Here is a 20,646-nt window from a genome sequence, read left to right on the forward strand (position 1 = left end):
CATCCCTAAGACAGGGAAATGAAGAACCTAGAAACCCAGGGTCACAGAGTCAGCTGGTGCAGAGCTGGGCTTCAAAGCCAGGCAGTCTGGCCCCAGAGCCCAGGCCTCTGACCACTTTCCCACCCTGCTTTCTCTGATCTACCACCATAGAGACTCTAAGGGACAGATCCACACCATGGCATCCGTGAGCAGAAGTCCAGGAGAGAGAACCATACCAGCCTTACGCCTGCGGGGAGCCTGGGCCCCATACAAGTTTCAGTTCACTCACAAATCAGCACGTGCTCTGGGCCAGTAAAACCTGAGCTTGTGCGAATAATATTTGATATCACATTGAGTCATCAGAGGTAGGCAGGGCTCATGGAGAAAGGTTTCCTGGAAAAGATAGCATCAGAGATGATTTCGTCCAATGGAACTGATGTGGAAAATTGTAGAATACCCAGCACTGGGAAAGGGCAAAGATCTCCACATATGTTTGTAGCAAGCATCAACAAGAACAGGCCAGGTCCCTTGAGCTGCAGGAAGGGGACCCTGGCACCCTACAACTTCTTAATCCCCTGGGGAGGTAAGCAAGAGGTGGGTTTGCCCAACCCTAGGTAGCTGGCGATCACCCTGAGGCTCGGGATGTCCTCGGCTTGTCCACAGTCACACAGGGTTGAGTGATAGACTCAGAACTTGGACCCAGACCTTCTGACTCCCAGCCAAGTGCTCTTTGCACGGGAGCCAACCTCCCACGACAAGGAAACAAAATAGACATTTTGAGGAACCAGGGTTAGGATTTCAACACAATAATTTTATGGACAATTCAGACCATAACAGAACTTAAGCCCTCATGGAATTTTCTTGAAACAAGCATGTTCCTTTGTTCATTCACATACTATTTTATTAACTGATTTGCCCTCCCTTTTTCCCTTCCTCCCTCAGAAACTTTCAATAAAGATTTGAGCTAGAATTTCTAATAATCCATATCAAATATCATTTTTAAAACAAAATACCACCATGGTTCACAGTTTTCCATTGACTTGTAAATTACTAAATGTGTTAAACATACACCATCCTGTCAGAAATAGTGTTGGGGAATCTCAAAGCAGAGTCCTAACACAGAGACACAGGGAGGTGGGCCAATCTGGGGGCCATAGAGGCCCACGTTCAATCACTGCGTGGACCTCTGATGAGCTTGGTGATTTGTGGTATAAAGAGGAAACTCCTCTTGGCATGTGGTATAAAGACGAGACTCCTCTTCCCGGGCTGCAGTGAGGGGCGCATGAGACACCATACACACAGCTCCACACCACCACACCCAGCCCCATGCCCACCCCAGTCCCAACCAGACCTTATCCAGCTTTTGTCCCCCAAGACAGACCCAGTCCCAAGTCTGTCCCCGGTTCTCTTCTTAATGTTTTCCCCCTCAAATTGGGGAAGAGGGTAAACAAATGAACCGGTGGGCCAGGCCTGGTGGCGCACGCCTGTAATCCCAGTGACTCGAAGGGCTGAGGCAGGAAAATCACAGGTTCAAATCCAGCCTCAGGAACTGAGCGAGACTCTGTCAGAAAAAAAAAACAATAAAAGGGCTGGGAATGTAGCTCAGTGGTAGAGTACCCCTAGGTTCAATCCCAATACAAAATAAATAAATAAATAAATAAATAACATTCTCTGAGGCTTTCCATGGTACCATCCACAGAACTTTCCAGAACTAAACCATCCATCCCTCTTCTTATTGCCTCCCAAGAGATATTCAAGTCCTGAAATTCCCCGCATTTCTCAAGTCTTTGCATCCATATCCCCCTAAACGCCAAACACTCCAGAATTCCTCCTGGGGAGAGTGGACTCACACCTTCTACTTTGGCAAGCCCAGAGAAACCCCATAGGATTGGGGGGGGGGAGATACTGGGGATTGAACCCAGGGGCACTCAACCACTGAACCACATCCCCAGCCCAGCCCTTTTTATATTTTATTTAGAGACAGGGTCTCACTACATTGCTTAGGGCTTTGCTGAGTTGCTGAGGCTGGCTTTGAACTTGCAATCCTCCCAGCCTCCCAAACAGCATGTGCCACAGTGCTGGGCTTATATTGCACTTGGACGTAAGTGTTCACCTGTCTAAACTTCCTCTCGTTTCAATGACTTCTGGCCGTGTCGAGATTCCTCTCCATATATACTTGATGTGGAAGATTTCCACCAGGACCTGAGGCCACAGTGTAGGGCGACAGAAAGCCCCCTGTCCCGATGGACAGCAGCTGGACTGAACAGCTATCATTTCCAGGAATGCAGACATTCTAGGCTTCCCGCTCTTGGTCTTGGGAATTAAAAAGCTTTCCAGGTCCCCACGCTGCCCAGCTTCTCTTGATAACCTGGAGAGAGCTCAGGTCTGTCCTACTGTGGGAGGGTCACGCTTCCACACTGCCCACTGTGACCTCCTGAATCACCTGCCCATGTACTGTGCAGAGGTACTCTGCAGAGGTGGCCTTCCTGGAAGAAGAAGGTACCCTGACCAAGAGGCTAGATGGTGGGGAGGGGCTTCTCCACAGGAAGAGAAAGACAAGTAACGTGGGCGCCCTGAAGGCAGAGCAGCTCTGGGTCAGTGGTCCCAGATCCTCCTGTGCTTCTCTGTGAGCTTGATCACTACCTCGATGACTCTGGAGAAACCACTTCTCTCTCACATCTGTTTTCTCATCTGTTTGGGACCCTTGCTTTGCCTATTTCCTAGGATTGCAATGAAGAGGGTCAAGTGAAAGCTATTTGCAAACTGGGAAGCTCTATACCCATATTAAAGGATCATCATTTTGACTTTTTAAGGTCATTCCACCAAGGAGACCTTAGGGACCTGCTTAGAATACCTCCAGGGGCAGGAACCCCACTTCTTCCAGGAAGCCTACTTCTCCACAGGCAGCACTGTCCTTGTAAAGGTTTTAGAAAGCATGGACCTCCGTGGTAGAGCACATCAAGAGAAGAAATAGAGCTGCTAGAGGTGGCGCATGTGGTAATTCCAGCCTTTCCAGAGGCTGAGGCAGGAAGGTCTCAAAGTACGAAGCCAGCCTCTGCAACTTAGTGAGACCCCCCCATCGACTTAGCAAGATTCCGTCTCCAGATAATAAATTCAAAAGGGGCTGGGGATGTGACTCAGTGGTTAAGTGTCCCTGGGTTCAATCCCTAGTACCAAAAAGAGAGAAAGAAATCGATTCTCCAGGAACTCTGCCATTGCTGTGTTTGTATTTCCTGGTTTCCCTACTTTCCCGTTAACATTCATTTTGAAAAGTGCTCCTTTGGTCTCAGATGAAGTAAAGTGAAACAGAATGTTCCTGTTGGCTATGAATGACCATCACAGAAGGAAGTGAGGGCAGCTCAGATTGAGAGGGCAGGGCTGAGCTGGGGTTTGAGACACACACCACCCTGCCCAAGAGCCAGATCCTATAGAAAGGGGGACCAAAGGAAGAGCTTGAAAGATCTAGAGGTAGAGCCCTTCCCAGGCCACCTCTCAAACCGTCCAGGAAAGTACTGGATGGTGTGAGTGAGTCTCCTTGAGCCCCGGGAGATTGAGGGAGTGATGGGCCCCCAAAATACAGAGCAAGGGCTCAGAGAAGAGACCTGGGGCAGAGTGTAAGTTGAGGTGGGGTGACGGGCTGCAGACTGCGGTTCCTTCCCCCACCCAACTCTTTCACTCCTCCCCAAACGTAGGCCAGCTCCAGGGCTGGCCCAATGGGGAGGAACCTACTTCTGAAGCCATTTGCTGTTGTAGCTCCCAGGCCTAGGGAGTGAACTCACTCACTTTCCTGACTGCACAGATCGCTCCACAGGGAGGAGCTGGATCTGTGGTAATGCTGTTGTCACTCACCAGGGCCTTCTTAGCCCCAGCCTTGGTCCCCCAAGAAGGCGCCCAGGGAAGTAAAAGCTCCCACCAGGCATGAGAAAGGCTCCTCCTCAGACCCACGCAGGCCCCCTGAACGGGAGTTCAGGGAACAACATAGCTTCACAGACTCCAGTGCCACCATTGAGGGAGGGAAGGAACTTGCAAAGACCCCACACCCACCCAAGGCCTCCTTACCAAGGCAGCTCCCTGGGCCTGGGCCTAGAACTTGTTTCGGCAGCTCCTCGGTGACTCTGACCCTAGGTCAGTGAGGTTTGGTTCTGAGCTCCTTTGCTTGGGCCCTTTACTCTGCCCAGAATCCAGCCGGGCACAAGATGGTAGCTCCAGGAGGCCCTGCAGGGCGGGTAAGGTAAGAGGATCTTTCAGGTAGTAGAAGAATCTGGAACTCACAGGCCGCTGGCCCACCACCACCACCATACAGCAAATGCAAAACCTCCTGCTGCCCCCATACACTCTGCTTTTCAGGACTAGTAAGTCCTCCTGCTCCTCCCTCTCTTGTGACGCACAGAGCTCACTCCACGCCAGGGAATCCACGTGCTTCCCCACATTTACTTCTACCATCTCTCCATTTGACACAGGAAAAACTGAGGCTCAGCCTATGAAGGTCACACTGCTGGAAAGCGGAAAATGGGACAGATAGTCTTCCTTCTCTGATGTGATCTTCTTCCTCCATTCAAGGAAGCACTCTGTGGGACCAGCTGGGAGGGGAGAGTCAGGAGCTGGCAGAGGAGCAGGACCAGGGTTTTGCCCAATAGGATGAGAGAGATGGGCACATGGCAGAGAAATGGCCTCCCCAAGTCCCCCAGTCCTCTCTATACCTGGCTGAGCGAAACCCTGGCTCATTCCCCTCCCTCCTGCAGGCTTGAGGTGGGGACACTTAGGACTGGGAGATAGTTCCTCTCCCCCAAGGAATGTGCGTGAAATCCCCTTAACACTCTGCAGCTGGGCCTGACTTTAGAGGGGTTCCTCCTCCCTCCTAATGACAACTCAAGGTGTGAAGGGCTGGGTGGGAGGTGGTGGGGAGGGGCTGGTGACACTGGGGAGAGCATTCCAGATGGAGGGAGCATCACAGGCCAGGAGGAAAGTAACTGTCCTCAACCCTCCCCAAGGGGGTCACACACTGGGACCAGGTTGGGGCATGTGGATCATGTAAAGGTACCAAGGAGAGCTGAGGGCAGGGGTCAGAGAGGCCAACAGGCATATCTGCCTAAGAAGCAGACACAAGTCATCTACAAAAGCAAGCCTCAGTAAGCACTATGTGCAGGCGCTAAGGACTGGGATGTGCATTACCTCATCAACCCTTCACAACCATCCTGTTCTTATTCCCATTTTCCAGATGAGACCCTGGGGCTCATAGGGTTTGAGAGTCCTGCTAATTAAATGGCAAACTGAGCCAGGTGCAGTGGCGCCCACCTGTAATCCCAGCTGCTCAAGAGGCTGAGGCAGGAGGATCAGGAGTTCAAAGCCAGCCTCAACAATTTACCAAGGCCCTAAGCAACTCAGTGAGACCTTGTCTCAAAATAAAAAAGAAAAAGGGCTGGGGATGTGCTCAGAGGTTAAGTGCCCCTGGGTTTAATCCCTGAAAAAGAAAGAGAGAGAGAAGGAAGGAGGGAGGGAAGGATAGAAGGAAGGGATGAAGGGAGGGAGGAAGGAAATGGCAAATACAAGTTTGATCTGGATGGTCTTCCTCTGGTGAGGCACTGAGAGATGGAGAATGCAAGGGGCATGAAATGATCCCAGGCAGGATCCTCCTCCAGGCCACACAGAGCTGTATAGGGAATCAGGAAGCCAGGATTCCTATCTCACCTCCATCATCAATGAGCTGTGTGACCTTGAGCATTTCACTAACCTTCTCTGAGCCTCCTGTTATGCATCTATCAACAGAGACAAAGGAATGGGGATGTCAATGTAGATAATTTAAGTAAAGGCATATGTTAAGATAGAATTGATATTATGGTAATAGGGCCACAGATGTAATTTGGTCCAAAGAGGCACTTGGGTGAAGAATCCAATCGTTCAGGGAGGGGAGAAGTGCTAACATTATCACCAACATCATTGTCGTCGTCATCGTCATCATCACCAATCAGCAGCAGCAGCAACATCACTATTATGAGCAACTTCATCACCACCACTATTAATTTCTATGTATTGAATAGCCAATGACAAAAATAGCAACCACTAATTACATATTGACTGGGTGCCAGGCACTGTGCTAAGCACTTCACAGAATTTATGCCTGATCCAGGCAAAGGAAATGGACGGAAGTCGGGGGCAAGGGGGAAAGGAGGCTGGAGCCGCCGAGCCCAGAGCCAGCCTCCAGGCCAGGGGTCCAAAGAGGTGACTGCAAAGTTCCGAACCAGAGCGACTTCTATAGCCAGAGAAAAGGCTTTTTGCACTGAAGGACTCACGAGTGAGACACGAGGCTAAAGTGCAACCCAGGCCAGAGGCAGTGACCAGGGCCAGGGGCTCTGGGACAAAACAGGCAGGAGGATCAGCCCAGGCCACCTGAGGCTATGAGGTAGAGGGTCAGGCCTCTTAGCCTCTAGCTTCATAGAGAGAGCAGAGCGAGGCTGTGTCCAGGCCCCACAGTCACTGGGTACACAGACCAAGGAAAGGGTTCTGTGACTCTTTCAGGCCTGGCCTCTAGGGGGGTTCCCTTGGCACCCTGGGTCTCAGGAAAGCCCATGAAAGAGTCCCCTCCTACATGGGCTGAACCAGGAAGGAGAGGGATATATCCACTCCTAACAGGGAAAAGGAAATTCCTACGACCCTCAAGTGTGACCGGGCAGCAGCCATCTCCTGGGAATAAAGAATTGAAAGGGGACTTAGAGCAAGCAGGACCTCAGCGGAGTGGGAGATGGCACGAGGCCAGGATGGGGAATTAACATGGGGACAGTCTGAGGTCTGAGTCTGAAGGCCAAGGCCACTGGGCTGTGGGGATGGCCACTGCTGGTCCCTGAATATGGAGGGCCATGATGGACACCCGAGCACCCTGCAATGTCATCCGCTGCAGCCTTTTGGTGTTGCCTGTACCATCAGAAGCTTCCTCTCCCCGTGAGCCAGGTCCCCTGTTCGCCAGCTGCATTCTCATACAGCAATGATGCTAAAATGATGCTTGGAATCCCCACCTCTTCCTGGCACTTGGAGGGCTGGGGTCCCTGGTGAGACTGCTGGACTCTGCCTTCAGACCTTCTTGACAGATGAGAGTGGGCTCAGTGCCCTCCTCCAGTCTCTGGCCACCAGGAAGGAGGCCGGTCCTGCACACCTGGGTTGGAGAAATGGCCAGTAAATTCTGCCCATTGGACCAGCGGCAGTGAAATCAGCTCTTCCTCCTGCCAATCCTACCTCAAGTGAAAACACCCACCCTCCAGAATGTAGGTTCTCTCTTTCTCCCTTCCCCACCAAGGTAGTTCCAGACCACACCCTGTGGGGTGGAGCCTGAAGCTCCCCAGAAACACCTATTTGGCCTGCCTCACAGGAGATGATTCATCCAGGAGAGACTGGCACAGAGGGTCAACTGGCTGCTCTGAGGTGCTCAGGAGAAGCCATCCCCAGGAGAACCTTGGTCAGTCCGACTCTTGAAAAAGGCAGGGTCTCTTTCCCCAGTCAGGAGCAGCAGGAAAGAGGCATTGCTGTGGAACCCAGGCAAGGCAAGGTGGCACACGCCTAAAATCCAGTGACTCAGGGAAGCTGAGGAAGGAGGATTTCAAGTTCAAGGCCAGCTTCAGCAACTTAGCAAGGCTCAAAGCAACTTAGCAAGACCCTGTCTCAAAAATTAAAAAGGGCTGGGCTGGGGATATAGCCCAGTTGGTAGAGTGTTTGCCTGGCATGCACAAGGCCCTGGGTTTAATCCCAGCACCACCAATAAATAAATAAATAGGGCTGCGGTGTGTGGTTTAGGCGTTAAGTGCCGTGGGTTCAATCCCTAGTACCAAAGAAAAGAGTGTTGATCCCCTAACTGTGGATTTCACTTTTTCAGTCTGAGGGATGAGAAAATAATACACATTGTCATCTTGTGACAGGTGAGAAAACTTAGGATCAGGAATGCCACCTGCATGACCCCAGAGACAAACAGAATCACCAGGGCATTGGTCAGAGGCCATCCCAGGGCCTGAGCCAATACAGAGCACGCTCTGCCCCTCCCTGGAGAGAGGCTCTCCAGGGAGGCCACAAAGGGTGTCAGGCCTCCCGACATGACAGGAGAAAGGGACTGAGCCAGGTGTGGCAGTGCACGTCCATGTCCCAGCTCCTCAGAAGGCTGAGGCAGGAGGATGGCTTGAGCCCAGGAGCTTGAGACCAGCCTAGGCAACATAGCAAGACCATCTCAAAAACAAAAGCCGGGGGCTGGGGCGTAGCTCAGTGGTAGAGTGCTTACCCGGCATGCGCACGCCCCTGGGTCCAATTCCCAGCACTGGAAAAAAAGGGGGAAAGACAAAGAAAGCCAGCCTGGCCCAGTGGGTCTAATCCCAGCTACTTGAGAGGCCTCAGCAGCAGGATCGTAAGTGTAAGATCAACCTGGGAATTCAGCAAGGCCCTGTCTCAAAATAAAAATATAAAAAGGTCTGGGGATATGGCCCACTAGTACAGTGCCCCTGGGTTCAATCACCAGCACAGCAATAAAAAAATAAAGATGGGAGGGGACAGACCCCCCCAAAAGAAGTCACCGTGGATCCAAGTCCAGCTGTGACAGACCTGGCCATGGGACTTTAGATAGCTCATTTGACCTCTCTCAGAGTAAAGGCACATGGCCAGCCTCGGAGGACCCATGTAAAGACTGGGTCCAGCAGCAGGACTGCTTTCTGGAGGCCTCTCTCCCCTCCTTCATATGCCCTCCCCACCCCTCTCAGAACCTAGACTCCAGCCCTGGCCCAGGTCCTTCTCACAGCCATGCCCGGCTGCCTGCAGGTGACAGGCCCTGCCCTAAATCCTGTGGAGCTGGGACTTGGGGAACAGATTTGTCACGGTGTAACCAGAGAGTGTCTGGGGGCTCAATGCCAGGGCTCCAGCTGGGGCCAGCGCCAGTCCCCCTCCTCACAGCTGTCAAGAGGAGGCCCAGAGACAAAGCAACCAGGGGCCCCCGCTTAGGGAAAGGGGTAGGTACAGTTGTGCCTGCAAAGAGATGAGCAGAGGATGGCAGGTCCATGCTGAGTGAGGGGCCAGGACCTCTAAGAAGCCCCCACTCAGGGGCTCAGAAGCCTGAGCTAAGGAAAGTCACATCACACACCTCAGTTGCAGTGCTCATTCTGCTGCTGACCAGCTGGACAACCCTGAACAAATTGCTTCACCTCTCTGAGCCTGATTTTTCTCATTGAGAAGAAAATTATCAAATTTTGCAGGCTTGACATGAAACCCCAAATCAACCAAGGTGCCCAGAGCCTCGCACACCACACACTTAAGGCCAGCTTCTTTTTGTGTTCCTCATTTTTGTCCTTGTGTCTCCATTTCTTGCCACGATTATTTCCTCCACTGGGTGGGACCCTGCAGGTGGATCAGACAGGAACTAGAGGCTCCAAGGGAAGTTATACTCGAGAAGGTGAAACACAGAGTTTTTTATTTTAATTTTTTAATTTGGGGTACTAAGGATTGAACCCAGGGTCACGTTACCACAGAGTTACATCCCCAGCCCTTTTTTTATGTTTTATTTTTAGACAGGGTCTCACTCAGTTGCTGAGGCTGGCCTTGAACTTGAGATTCTCCTCAGCCTCCCAGTTGCTGGGATTGCAGGGTTGCACCACCGCACTCAGCAAAACCAGGGTTCTTAATTCCAGCAACTGGGGAAGCTGAAGCAACAGGATGTCAAGTTCAAGGTCAGCCTCGGCAACCTAGCTAGACCCTGTTTCAAAATAAAAATTTAAAAAATATTTTGTTTAAATGTGAAGGTAATGGGGAGCTGGGATGTAGCTCAGTTGTAGAGTGCTTATCTACCATGCATGCATGAAGTCCTGGATTCAAGCCCCAGTACTGAAAAGAGGGGGGGGGGGGGAGGAAAGAAGGAAGGGAGGAAGGAAGGAAGGAAGGAAGGAAGGAAGAGGGAAGGAAGGAAGTTAGTTCAGAGTTCTCTGTTCTGGTCTGATCCATGTGAGGCCCTCCCCTCTTTTCCCTTGATTTCCCTAACTCCCACGGTGCATTCACAAACTCACCCATCAGGTATTTTTGGTTTTCTCTGTAAGGATGGTATAAGGCCCCTTATTAGGACAGCTGCCTCCCTCTCTTGTTTAGTGGCCCCAAAAGTGGCCTCAGAGAAGGTGATGAGTGAAAGCCCAGGAGAGAGTTCCCAGAAGCAGAGAGTAGATATGGGGCTGAGATCCCAGCCCTCAGTGCTCACTCGGTCTCTCCCCTGCCTGGCCCCCAGGGCAAGGAAGAGGAACTGACCCCCAGAGTTGGGCTGGCCATGGTAGGACAGAAACCTGAACTCTGTGAGGCAGACAGGGTGTGTGCATTTCCCCACTGCTCCTCCCAACCCACCCTTTGGAACTTCCAACCTGCCTCAGCGGGCAGCAGGGACCTGAGATCTAAGTTTGGGTTGTGTCCAGAGAAACAGGAGTTGGCCGGGGCCTCAGGATGAGCGCGCCCCCTGGTGGACGGTGAGATTCCAGAGGCTCTGCTGACCCTCCCTCAGAGCTGCCCTCCCTGGAGTTCCTTCAGCCAAACCTGGATTCATTCACCAAGCACCCAGCCCTTCCTGCCCAGAATAGTGCCAAACAAGTCAACCAGGGGCTCAGTCTGTAGAAAAGATGTGGAAAGGGGGTGTTAGAGAGGGGGACAGCCAGTGCAGCAGAGGAAGCGCGTCCAGGTTAAACTGGAGATGGTTCGGCCTGGCAGAGGGGGAGAAAGGGAGACCCTTGCAGAGAGAGCAGCTCCCACCACGCCTGAGCAGACGAGGAAGCAGAGACTCCTGTCTTTGGGGATCTGTAGGTGGCCCAGGCTGACTAGAGCATGGCCAGCAAGGGACAGCATTGGGATGTATCTTCCAGCACCAGCGGAGAGCAGTTCTCGAGGGGCCTCTTGAGGGGTACCTTGGGACCACAAGCTCTTGGAGGATTGTAAGCAAGGAGGGAGCTCAATCTGATTTGTAGTTTGAAAAGATCACTCAGCTCCAGGGCTGCTATCCACCCTCGAGAGTGGAGAGCAGCTCAGAGGAGACAGAGTGGCTGGTTAGGCTGTGGCAGCAACTCAGGTGACATGGGGGTAGTGACCCTGGAGACAGAAGGAGTTGCCACTCCCAGGAGCTGTTCAGGAGGTTGGAGCCACTCAAGAAGGTCATGGAATCCAGAGGCAAGGCCTGTGCTTCCTGCATCTCTGCACCCAGGGCCAGAATAGGGGCGGCAACATCGCTGGTTCTCCATGCATGTCGTCCGCTAAGCCAAGGGGACAGCAGAGTCAGAGCAGAGCAGGAATGCTGAGGGTATGGAAGAGAGGACCATGGGTGACAAGATGTCAGGTTTAGAGGAAAGGACACAGGTTATTTAACCGTGTGCAGGGCCCAGCCCCAGGGGTCCATGAACAAGGAAAATGAGGCTGAGGCGCAGGGTGTGAGGAGGAGTCTGAGGCTTGGGAATCCTTATGCTGCACACCCACCCACAGCCCAGCGCCTGGACCTGTGACCCACACAAGGCCCCCTCGGTGGGGCCACAGCTCAGCAACGTGGGTGAATGGATGGATGCTGAGGCCAGAGCTTCTGCTGAGAGGCCACCCTCTAATGACCAGGAGCCAGGACCAGGGTGGGGCTACAGATACCTCAGGAGCCAGGCTGTGCTGAGGTCTCTGCCAGACAAGCCCTCCTCAGGACCTGGGGGTTGGAGGGGAGAGAGAGAGGAGTGAGAGAGTCAGGAGTGAGAGAGAGGCAGGTGCTTGTCAATCCCACTTTAGGAAAATTGGCTCCATGGTGTTTATTGCAAACTGCAATTTAGCATCTCTATTCAGGTCCTCTCCGTGTTTAATTATATATAATATGGTGGTGGGGAGGAAGCTGAGGAAGGAGTACATATGATTTTCTCCTCAGTTCCTTCCTCCCTGAGTGTTGGAAAGGTCAGAGGTGAGAAATGGAGCCCAGCAGAGGGAGGGACACAAAAGACCTGGCACCTCTGTGGCTTCACACGCCACGCCTAGACAAGCGGAAAGCTGTGCAGGCGCCTGGCCATGGTGCAGACTGGTGGCTCCATCAGGCTGAGAATGAGCTCAGCAAGCCCTAGCAAGTGTCCTGGGCCCTCTTCTCTCTTTTCGGAGGCCCAGGGAGGTCAAGTGACTTGCCCCATGAGGAGCCAGTTGAGGGGTGTTGCCCCACGCCCCAGCCTCCTCCCTCCCGGGGAGCAAGGCTCCCAGTACTATGACCAGTTAGGTCCAGAGGGTGGGCTCTGCCACCTCAGGTCAGGCCACAGCCTTCCAGGTTTTCAGCCTCTCCTGACTGAAGAGACTTGGCTTCCTCCGGGAGCCCCCAGGCACCCCTTCTCCACCTGATCTCACGCTCCCAACTTCCCCTCATGATCCTCATCCTCTCTCCAGAAAGGGGTCGACAAAGCTCCAATGAGCTCATTTGCGTGTTTAATTGGGTGGGGAGGGGAAGGTAATTAAGCTCCTCAACAGGGGTCTTCCCTGCAGAGCCAGAAATGGAATGAGAAGGTGGGACCCCATTTCTGGCATAGACCCTCCACCCCAACCCACCTCCATACCCCAGATCCCAGGATCACAGCACCGTCTGCAGATACAGCTCTAGGAGCCAGAGGATGAGGTTCTGCCCCCACTAACTGGACAGCCAGCCCCTCCAGAACTGGAACTGGAGGGTGGGGGGAGCAGGGGAGGGCAGAGTCCTGCATCGGGATCTGATGTTCTCACTTTACTCTATTTTGCCCACTTCACTGACTCCCTGGTTCCGTTGAGAATCAATCTCTCTCTCCCTCTCTTTTTCCTCTCTCTCTTCCTCCTACCCTTCTCCCCCACTGATTTTCTTCCTTGATCTCTTGGTTCCAGACAAGCCCCTCCCACAGGGAGGCCCTGGAAGTGTGGCCAGGCTCCTGGGGGGCACAGTGGCTGTGGTCCTTATCCTCAGCGTGGCTCTTGCGGTCTTCTTTCTGTACCGCCGGCAGCAGAAGAGCCGACTGCAAATGGGCAGTGATGGGTGAGTGCTGGCCAGCCACCCCCAGGGGCCCCAGGGTCACTGAACACCTGAACATCACCATGTTCATCGGCCAGGTTCCCTACCTCACCTGTGCAGGAAAAGGTAACCCTCAAGAGCGCTACCGTACACCAGGTGCCACCCCGAGTTCTACACTGGGACAGATAGGTTTTTTTTTTGTTTGTTTGTTTGTGATGGGCACAATACCTTTATTTATTTATTTTTATATGGTGCTGAGAATCAAACCCAGTGCCTCACACATGCTAGACAAGTGCTCTGCCACTGAGCCACAACCCCAGCCCCCATGTAGATGTATTTTGTCCTCGTGACAACTTGAAGAAATAAGTGCACAATTACCCACAGATGAGGAATAAAAGGCACAAAGAGGTTAAATAACTTGCATGATTTTACCTCCTCCCAAGTTATAGGGCAGGCTGAGGGCCAGAGAGGCCAGTGAAGCATACAGTTAATGGGGGAGCTGAAAACCTCACTCATGCCGGGCGGTGACGCACACCTCTAATCCCTGAAGCTCAGGAGGCTAGGAGGTAGGAGGATCACAAGTTCAAAGTCAGCCTCAGCAACTTAGTGAGGCCCTAAGCAAGACCCTGTCTGCAGATAAAAACTTAAAAGGCTGGGGATGTGGCTCTGTGGTTAAGCACCCTGGGTTCAATCCCTGGTACTCAAAAAAAAAAAAAAAAGAGAGAGAGAGAACTCACCCCATAAATAACATTTTAAAGAAAGGGTCTTGCTAAATTGTCCAGACTGGCCTTCAACTCCTGGGCTCATGAAACCCTCCTTCCTCAGTAGCTGGGACTAGAGGTGTGTGCTATGGCGCCCAGCTTTAATGCATTTTTAAAGATCACAATGAAGGCAAAAAAAAATCCATGATGAACAAAATATCAACATTGTAAATAGAGAGAGGATTAGAATTACTGATTTTTTTCCTTTTGCCTTAGGCTATAATATGGCTCAGCACGCCACCATTACTGATCCTGTCTTTATTTAAAATGTTGATATTTAGTTCATCATGGATTTTGCATTAATTTTTTGAAAAATACTGCTTTAAATATTATTTATCATGATGGCTAAGATTTTGGGTGTCCTATACCTTGCATGTGGAGCCTTATTCCCCTGGCCCCAGGTTTATCCCTTGGATTTCCTAATGTCCCCTGGAGCTAGAGCTATTCACTCCCGTGACTCCCATACTACAAAGCTGCTGGGCTAGAGTGGACACATAGCAGGTCACCCTTGGCCTCTACCACTGACGCTGAGTCACCACAGTCCCACTCTGGCCACTCTGGGGGCTTCCTGGGGCCTATCTTGATGGGCTCAGGGACCAGTAGTGGTCAGGAAGTCTGGCTGCGGCAGGGACCCCCATATAAGTCCCTGTGCTGATCTCAACCTCATCTATTCTCCCAGGACTGACCTGTCCCCCTCCCAGAAGCTGGAGCCTCCTCCCAACAGTCAGAGCCACCTTGCATCTGAGGACATCCAGGTAGGCCTAGGGCAGCAGAGAACAAGTTCCCTAGACTAGGGGGACAGGGAGAAAAAAATGGGAGATGACCCAGGAAGGGAGCCCAATCTGGACACAGCTATCACACCAGCATAAGCCAGGCCCAGGCCGACAACCTGCCCCTCACCCCAAGAGATGGCAAATTAAGACCCTCCCTGCCCAGGACTCCACCTACCCAGGACCCCTAGGGGATCTCTTCCCCCACCTCTTAGTCCATTTATTCATTTTAAACAATGTTCATAAAAAAAAAAGAAAGAAAGAATCCGGTTTGCTCTACCAGAAAAATAAGCTATAGGAACCACTACCTGGAACATTTTAACTGAAGACTATTTGATATCTATCGACATAATTTTTTCCAGTGATTTTTTTAAGATGACTTCTCTAAAATGGGTATGTTCTATCATAACAAACATATACCTCAATAAAACTGATTTTTTAAATGACAAAGACAATATATCCTATGCAAGAAATAAAACATTGTCTTTAAAAAGTAAAAAAAAAAAAAGAAAGAAATGTTCATTGGGTCCCTGCCAGTTGCCTGGCCTGTGCTGGTCCCTGGTAGAGGAAGTGACACTAAAGGCTCAAGGTGCGCCCTCCCAGATAGCCACCGTGTAGGTGGTGCCCATGGGATGCCCAGGACCCGAGGAAGGGAGTCCTAGTCAGACGTGGGTGTGGTGGGCTGCCTGGAGCAGGCCACGGCAGCACTCATCTCCTTCTCTTCCAGAGTCCCCATCTGGAACCAGGCAGGCAGCAGCAGGAAGAGGAACGGCCGAAGCTGCCCCTGCACCCGCCCTACTACGACCTGGGCGTCTCCCCCTCCTACCGCCCCTTGGTAAGGAGAACTGAGCAGGGAGAAGAGTGCCCCCAGCCCAGCTGCACCCGCCTGGCCATGTGCTCAGCTGCCTTAGGTGAAGAGAGGGCAAAGGAGGCTGAGGAGGCCAGGGCAGGGTGGGCACAGGAAGCCCACCATAGAAGGAAACCTCTACCCGGGGGTGGAACCGCTCAGGTGCCCTGGGCACAGGGGTGCTGCACAGTGGGCAGAACAGTGGGAGAGTGGGGCTTCTGTGGAGGCTGAGCCCTACCTGACGCCCAGCTCTTCCTCCCCCAAGCTCCCTCCCTCCGTTCTGCACCCTGAACCCCAGTTCCCAGTCCTGCCAAAGACCACCAGGAAGCCAGCACAGCCCTCCTCCTGGCCCCACTCCCAGCTGCTCAGAGGGCCACCGTCCACTTGAATGGCTGCCACCTCTGCCCACACCCTGTTCCTTCCAGCAGGCATGGGGCTTGGGGGTGGTACCCATATGCTGCCATCCCAGAGACCCAGGCCAGAGCGCCTGGGCCTAAAGATAACACCCTCTCTCCTGGCACTGGTGGGTGAGCCGTACCTTTGTCTCCACAGTACAGCCATCCTCCCTCTTGGCGGAAAGTGCCTTCTAAGGCCCACTGAAGTGCCAAATCCTTCCCCCGGGGAGATGGCTCTCCCTTCCAGGGTGCTGGCCCACAAGACCAGCCTGGCCTCTGCCTTCTGATAATATGCAGAGGCGAAAGACCCCCAGCTGGTCAACTTGAAAGTGGGCTGGAACTCACTGTGGACACAAAGCCCACTCCTCAGACAAGCCCTGACCACTCCATTTCCCATCTGAGGGTTTAGAGCATGGCCCAGTCTGCACCGTGTGGCCCACGGACCCCAACAAAAGAGACCACAGTTGTGCAGAGCACCCACACACCAGGCACCTTGCAGGCTGCTTCTCAAACACAATTCCGTTTCTCTGCTCTCACAGCAATCTCTATGATAAGTCTCTCATTGCCCCCATGGGTAGATGAGGAAACTGAAACTCCATGACATTAGGAGCTTGCCCAGGAATCCCCAGTGAGCGACTAGGAAAAGCCCAGGGTCTTCTGGCTCCCAAGTGCAGGCACTGACCCTGCCGTAGCCACTGTGAGGAGCAGAGGTGTGGGGACTTCACCTGAAGACAAAGAAGCCCAGAGCCACAGGTGGCAACTCAGGGAATGTGGAGCCCTCTGCAGCCTCAGAGCCCAGGTCAGCTGCCTGTTGCCCAGAGAGCAGGCCAGGTAGCCCTGAAAGTGGGCAAGGTCGAATGGAAGGGGGAGATCCACTGTTTCCGGTACAGAGAAAGCTGTGCCCCACCCAGGGTTTGCCAAATCAGCCTCTCCTTCAGCCTCTAGTCAAGAGTCCATCACCTTACTCATCAGAGCTGTAGGAGGAAGGAACAGGAAGAAGGAGTTGGGGCCGAGGCATGCAAAAAGAATATGATGGAGGTTAGCAATTTGGAAAGACTCCAGTGGGACCCCCTGAAGAGTGGGCCCAGGCTCAGCATGAAATCGCAGAGATATAAGGGGACAGCTGCAGCTGGCCCTAGTCCCCAAGAACAAGTTCCCCATCCCACTCTCTGACACCGCCCCCTCAGCCTGGCACGCACAGCCCTCCCTGGGGACATAGGAGGAGTCAGGCCGTGACTGGCAGCCCTAGCCCAAAGACAGCATCCACTCTGAAGGCCCCCCCTAGAAATCCCTCCTGTCCCCACCTCCTCCCTCATCTGAGCCTCAGGCCCAGCAAAGGGCTATGCTTCCTCCTCCCCATCAGCCGTCCCTCCTTGGGCTGTGCCCAAGTTGGATTGATGAAGTCCCCAGATAAGGTTAACCATTCAACAGCCTCTTGGGGCACAGGGCAGAGGGAGCCACCTCTATCCACCAGCCACAGGCAGGAGGGGCCAGATGATGGGTCAAGGAGAGCATCTGCCCCACTGGGTCCTACATGAGCCCTGGGCCATGTGACAGATGCTTGTAAGAATGGCCTGTGGGGTGGTGTGTGGAGGTCCCCAGGGGAAGGGAAACCCTGGCATCCCAGGGAGGCTCTGTTGCTGTTGCCAAGAAAGTAATTCCTTTTGGCTTACAGAGCAATTACTGGGCCGGGGAAGGATTTATCCCCTGTACTCTGGTTTGTTGTCAGTGCTGCTTGTATACAAGTCACATTATTGATGTTGTCATCAATTCTCCTTCTCAACAAGTGGTGAGAAAGAGTGTGGCAGAGCATGCACCATTCACCAAGGCAGGACTTTGGGAATAGAGGATCTGGGAAACTGCAGGGAGCCTTGGGGTCACCAACTTAAGGTTCCTTTAAACTCAGTTTAAAGTGGGCTGTGAGTTCCAGTCCACTTCAAACTCAGCCTGACCTCCTCCTCCTAGCCTGAGTGTGCCCAAGCTTCTCTTTGTGTGGACCAGGTTCATGCTGCACAAACACTCCAGAGTGCTAAGACCATAGCTCCCCTTCATGTCTGCCAAGGTTTCTGGGCTAGAAGTCAGGCAGCAGGTACCATTTGTAGAACCTGTGGATCTAGGCTAGATCTTAGGGAGGACTTCAGAGGATTCAAAGCTCATGTCTGCAAGAGAAGGGAGAGGGACACAGCCTTACCCTCAAGGAGAGAGGCTTCCAACTCCTCAGCCTTATGAGCACAGAGAGCCCAGGTTAGAAGCAGATGAGTCACCCCCATGACCTTGGAGGATGGAGCAGCAGGTAGGGCTGCAGCCCACCATGGTCCCACTGTGGGGTATCTGAGCCATGTGTGCACAGCTGCCGTGGTGCACCCCCACAATGAGAGATCTTCTCATCCATCCAGGTTCAGGGAGCAGCTTCTCCATGACTCGGTAAGGCTCTCCTCCTGAAGATGGGGCCCCTGTTGCTAGGGCAAATTTAGGGCCACCACCGGTACTCATCTCTCCTCATCCATCCCCAAATCCCCTTGCCATACTACCTCTTCAGCAGATTCTGGTGGCTAAGCTGTTGATGTGACCCAGACCTCCATTCCCAAGGCCCCTGAGTCCTTGATAAGCACACTCTTCTCGTGCAGGCTTGTGTGTGTCCCCTCATAGTGAAACCACAAGATGCACCCAAGTAGACCAAGCGTGGCTTCTGGTTTCTCTCCTCTTCCTGCACTGGGTAGCAGCTGCCTGATCTCCTCCTGCTGATCCGACTCAACTACCCCTGACAATATGTGGCTCCCCTTCTTGCCCGGTGGTTCCTGAACACATGGAGTCCAAGTATTCTAATCTCAGAACAGCCCTGGCTTCCAGCCCAATGGGACCCTCAGCCGCACAGACAGAGTCCAGCACGGAATGCCCCACTCATTCACTGGGAGCAATGGAAAGTGACTCCTTCTGGCTTTCATCTTTTGTTCCCAGACCTGTGTATTCTTCCTTTTGGGGACACAGCACCATTTAGAGGCCTTTCAAAGTATTGCCACCAAGCTGGTTCTGCAGATGGCATGTAGAAAACTGCTCCAGCAGCTGCAACTGGAGCTATCTCTTGATTGAGCCTCTAGTCGTAGTCTGTCCAGGCTGCTGTTACAACATACTATGAACTGGGTGACTCATAAACAAGAGGGACATATTTCTCCCACTTCTGAGAAAGCCGAGTAGTTCAAGGCCAAGGCTGGCAGACTCAGTGTCTGGTGAACCTCTCTGGTTCATAGATGGTATAAATGGGCACCTGGGGCTCTTCTAGAAGAGCACTAACCCCACTCATCTCCTGGAGGCCCCTATCCCTGAAGCTATCATCGTGGGGGTTAGCCTTTCAACATGTGAATTTGGGGCACACCAACATTCAGACCACAGCCTCAAACCTCATTCTCTAGAAACCATCTGGTTTCTGTAGGGGCCAGACTGACAGATTGAACGGAGATAAGACAGGGATCACCGGCCAGGAACAGGGGTGGGAGCAGCTTTCAAGGGGGTGGTGTCCGTTACCTTGCAGGGCAGAGACCTTGCAGTGTCCTCCAGCCTGGGTTGGCAGCAGTTCCCACCAGTGAAGGGTAGGCCACCTCTTCCTGCTCTGAGGGATAGACATATCCCCAGGGCTCTGTTCATTCACCTTCACCAGAGTCCAGGGTCCCAGGTCGTCTGAGCAGGGCCCTTACCTTGGTGCTATAAGCCTGCCTGATCCAGCCTCTCCCAAGCTCTGTGGTTCCTGCTCTCAAATCCTGTCTGCTCCTAGCTGCTGCATCCCCCCACTACAGGAGATGGGGTCTCTCTGGAAGCTTCCAGAAGGTCTCTGGCTCTCACACCAAGTTTTCATTCTTGATGGTTTTCAGTTCTTTTTATTCACTAGTGGTGCCCACATGACTTCACAAGGACCAGCCAACACGCTGTCCTCGCAGGCACTGTCCCCTGAATCCCTTTAGAATGCTACACTTTGTACCTGAGAGTGTCCCTCCACCAGTGTGCTCGCCCAGGTCACCACTGGTGAAATCTTTGGCAACAGGGCTAGTGCCTTGTGCCAGGGACTCTGTGTTCTGCAGTCCACTGGTCCTTCCTGCCATCAGTCAGTGAGCCAGACCCGAATCTCCACTTTATCCTTTGTACCTGTCTTCTTGCCCCCATCAGGGCATCGCCTAGCAGGAGCTGCAGGTCACCACTGTCTCTGAGACAAATTCTGTTAAGGCTGAAGGCAACGTGCCCAGGGCTCACTGCACAGTGGAACCTATAGAGCAAACTGGAAAGCCCCCTCCCCCTACCTTGATGAGATGCTCCCAGGCTACCTTTTGTCATCTCTGCCAAGTCTCCCAGGCCTCGCTGGGGGTCAGAGCCGCGGTTGTGCCTATTGATAGCGCTCAGTGGAGAAGCACCTACAGAGAGAATTTACCTAGACACTGATGGTCTCTTGGTAAACGGCCTTAGTGGAACCTGTGGAGTCTGGGCCGCTCCAGGACACCTGGCCTAAGCCACCTGAGCTCCCATCCCCAGCCATCCTCACAATAGTGGAGAACAAGAGAGGGCTTCACTCAGTCCTCCCTCACCACTGGTACCTGAAATGGGGGACACAGTGGTTGTGTCCAGTCCCTGCCTCCGTAGCATGGTTCCCACAGCATCCCAGAGTGGCGGCCACTCACCCTTCCCACCTGTGGACCCCTATGACAGGCCCAGGCTATTACTACCTCTGAGGCCATGGGGTGAGGCCAGTCTAGGCTGCCTCCTGGAGGCTCTTCAGCAGCTCCTCCTCACACTTCCCCACTGGCCTGACTCCTCTTTCGCAGCCACAGATACCCTCCATGTATGGATTGGACCCAGACTCTTATCTGTCCAGCCCTACCCCTTTCCTTCTGTCTCTGGCCTTCTATATCCCAAACCTTCTCCTGAGGCTCTTTGT

At 53.0% G+C, this 20,646-nt stretch overlaps 1 long non-coding RNA gene across 1 annotated transcript; it reads right to left on the reverse strand.

Moving 5' to 3' along the window:
- Positions 1–769: 769 nt before the first annotated feature.
- On the reverse strand, positions 770–19,698 carry LOC124088902 (uncharacterized). Its single transcript, XR_006850502.2, has 3 exons — positions 19,248–19,698; positions 4,039–4,194; positions 770–1,540 (listed from the first exon to the last, which is right to left on the reverse strand). It is a non-coding gene; the product is annotated as an uncharacterized LOC124088902 (long non-coding RNA).
- Positions 19,699–20,646: the final 948 nt, after the last annotated feature.

This window comes from Marmota monax, unplaced genomic scaffold (assembly GCF_021218885.2).
Source record: "Marmota monax isolate L192 unplaced genomic scaffold, Marmota_monax_Labrador192_F-V1.1 WCK01_AAM20220418_F8-fsc00081, whole genome shotgun sequence".
In the NCBI taxonomy this organism is placed as follows: domain Eukaryota; kingdom Metazoa; phylum Chordata; class Mammalia; order Rodentia; family Sciuridae; genus Marmota; species Marmota monax.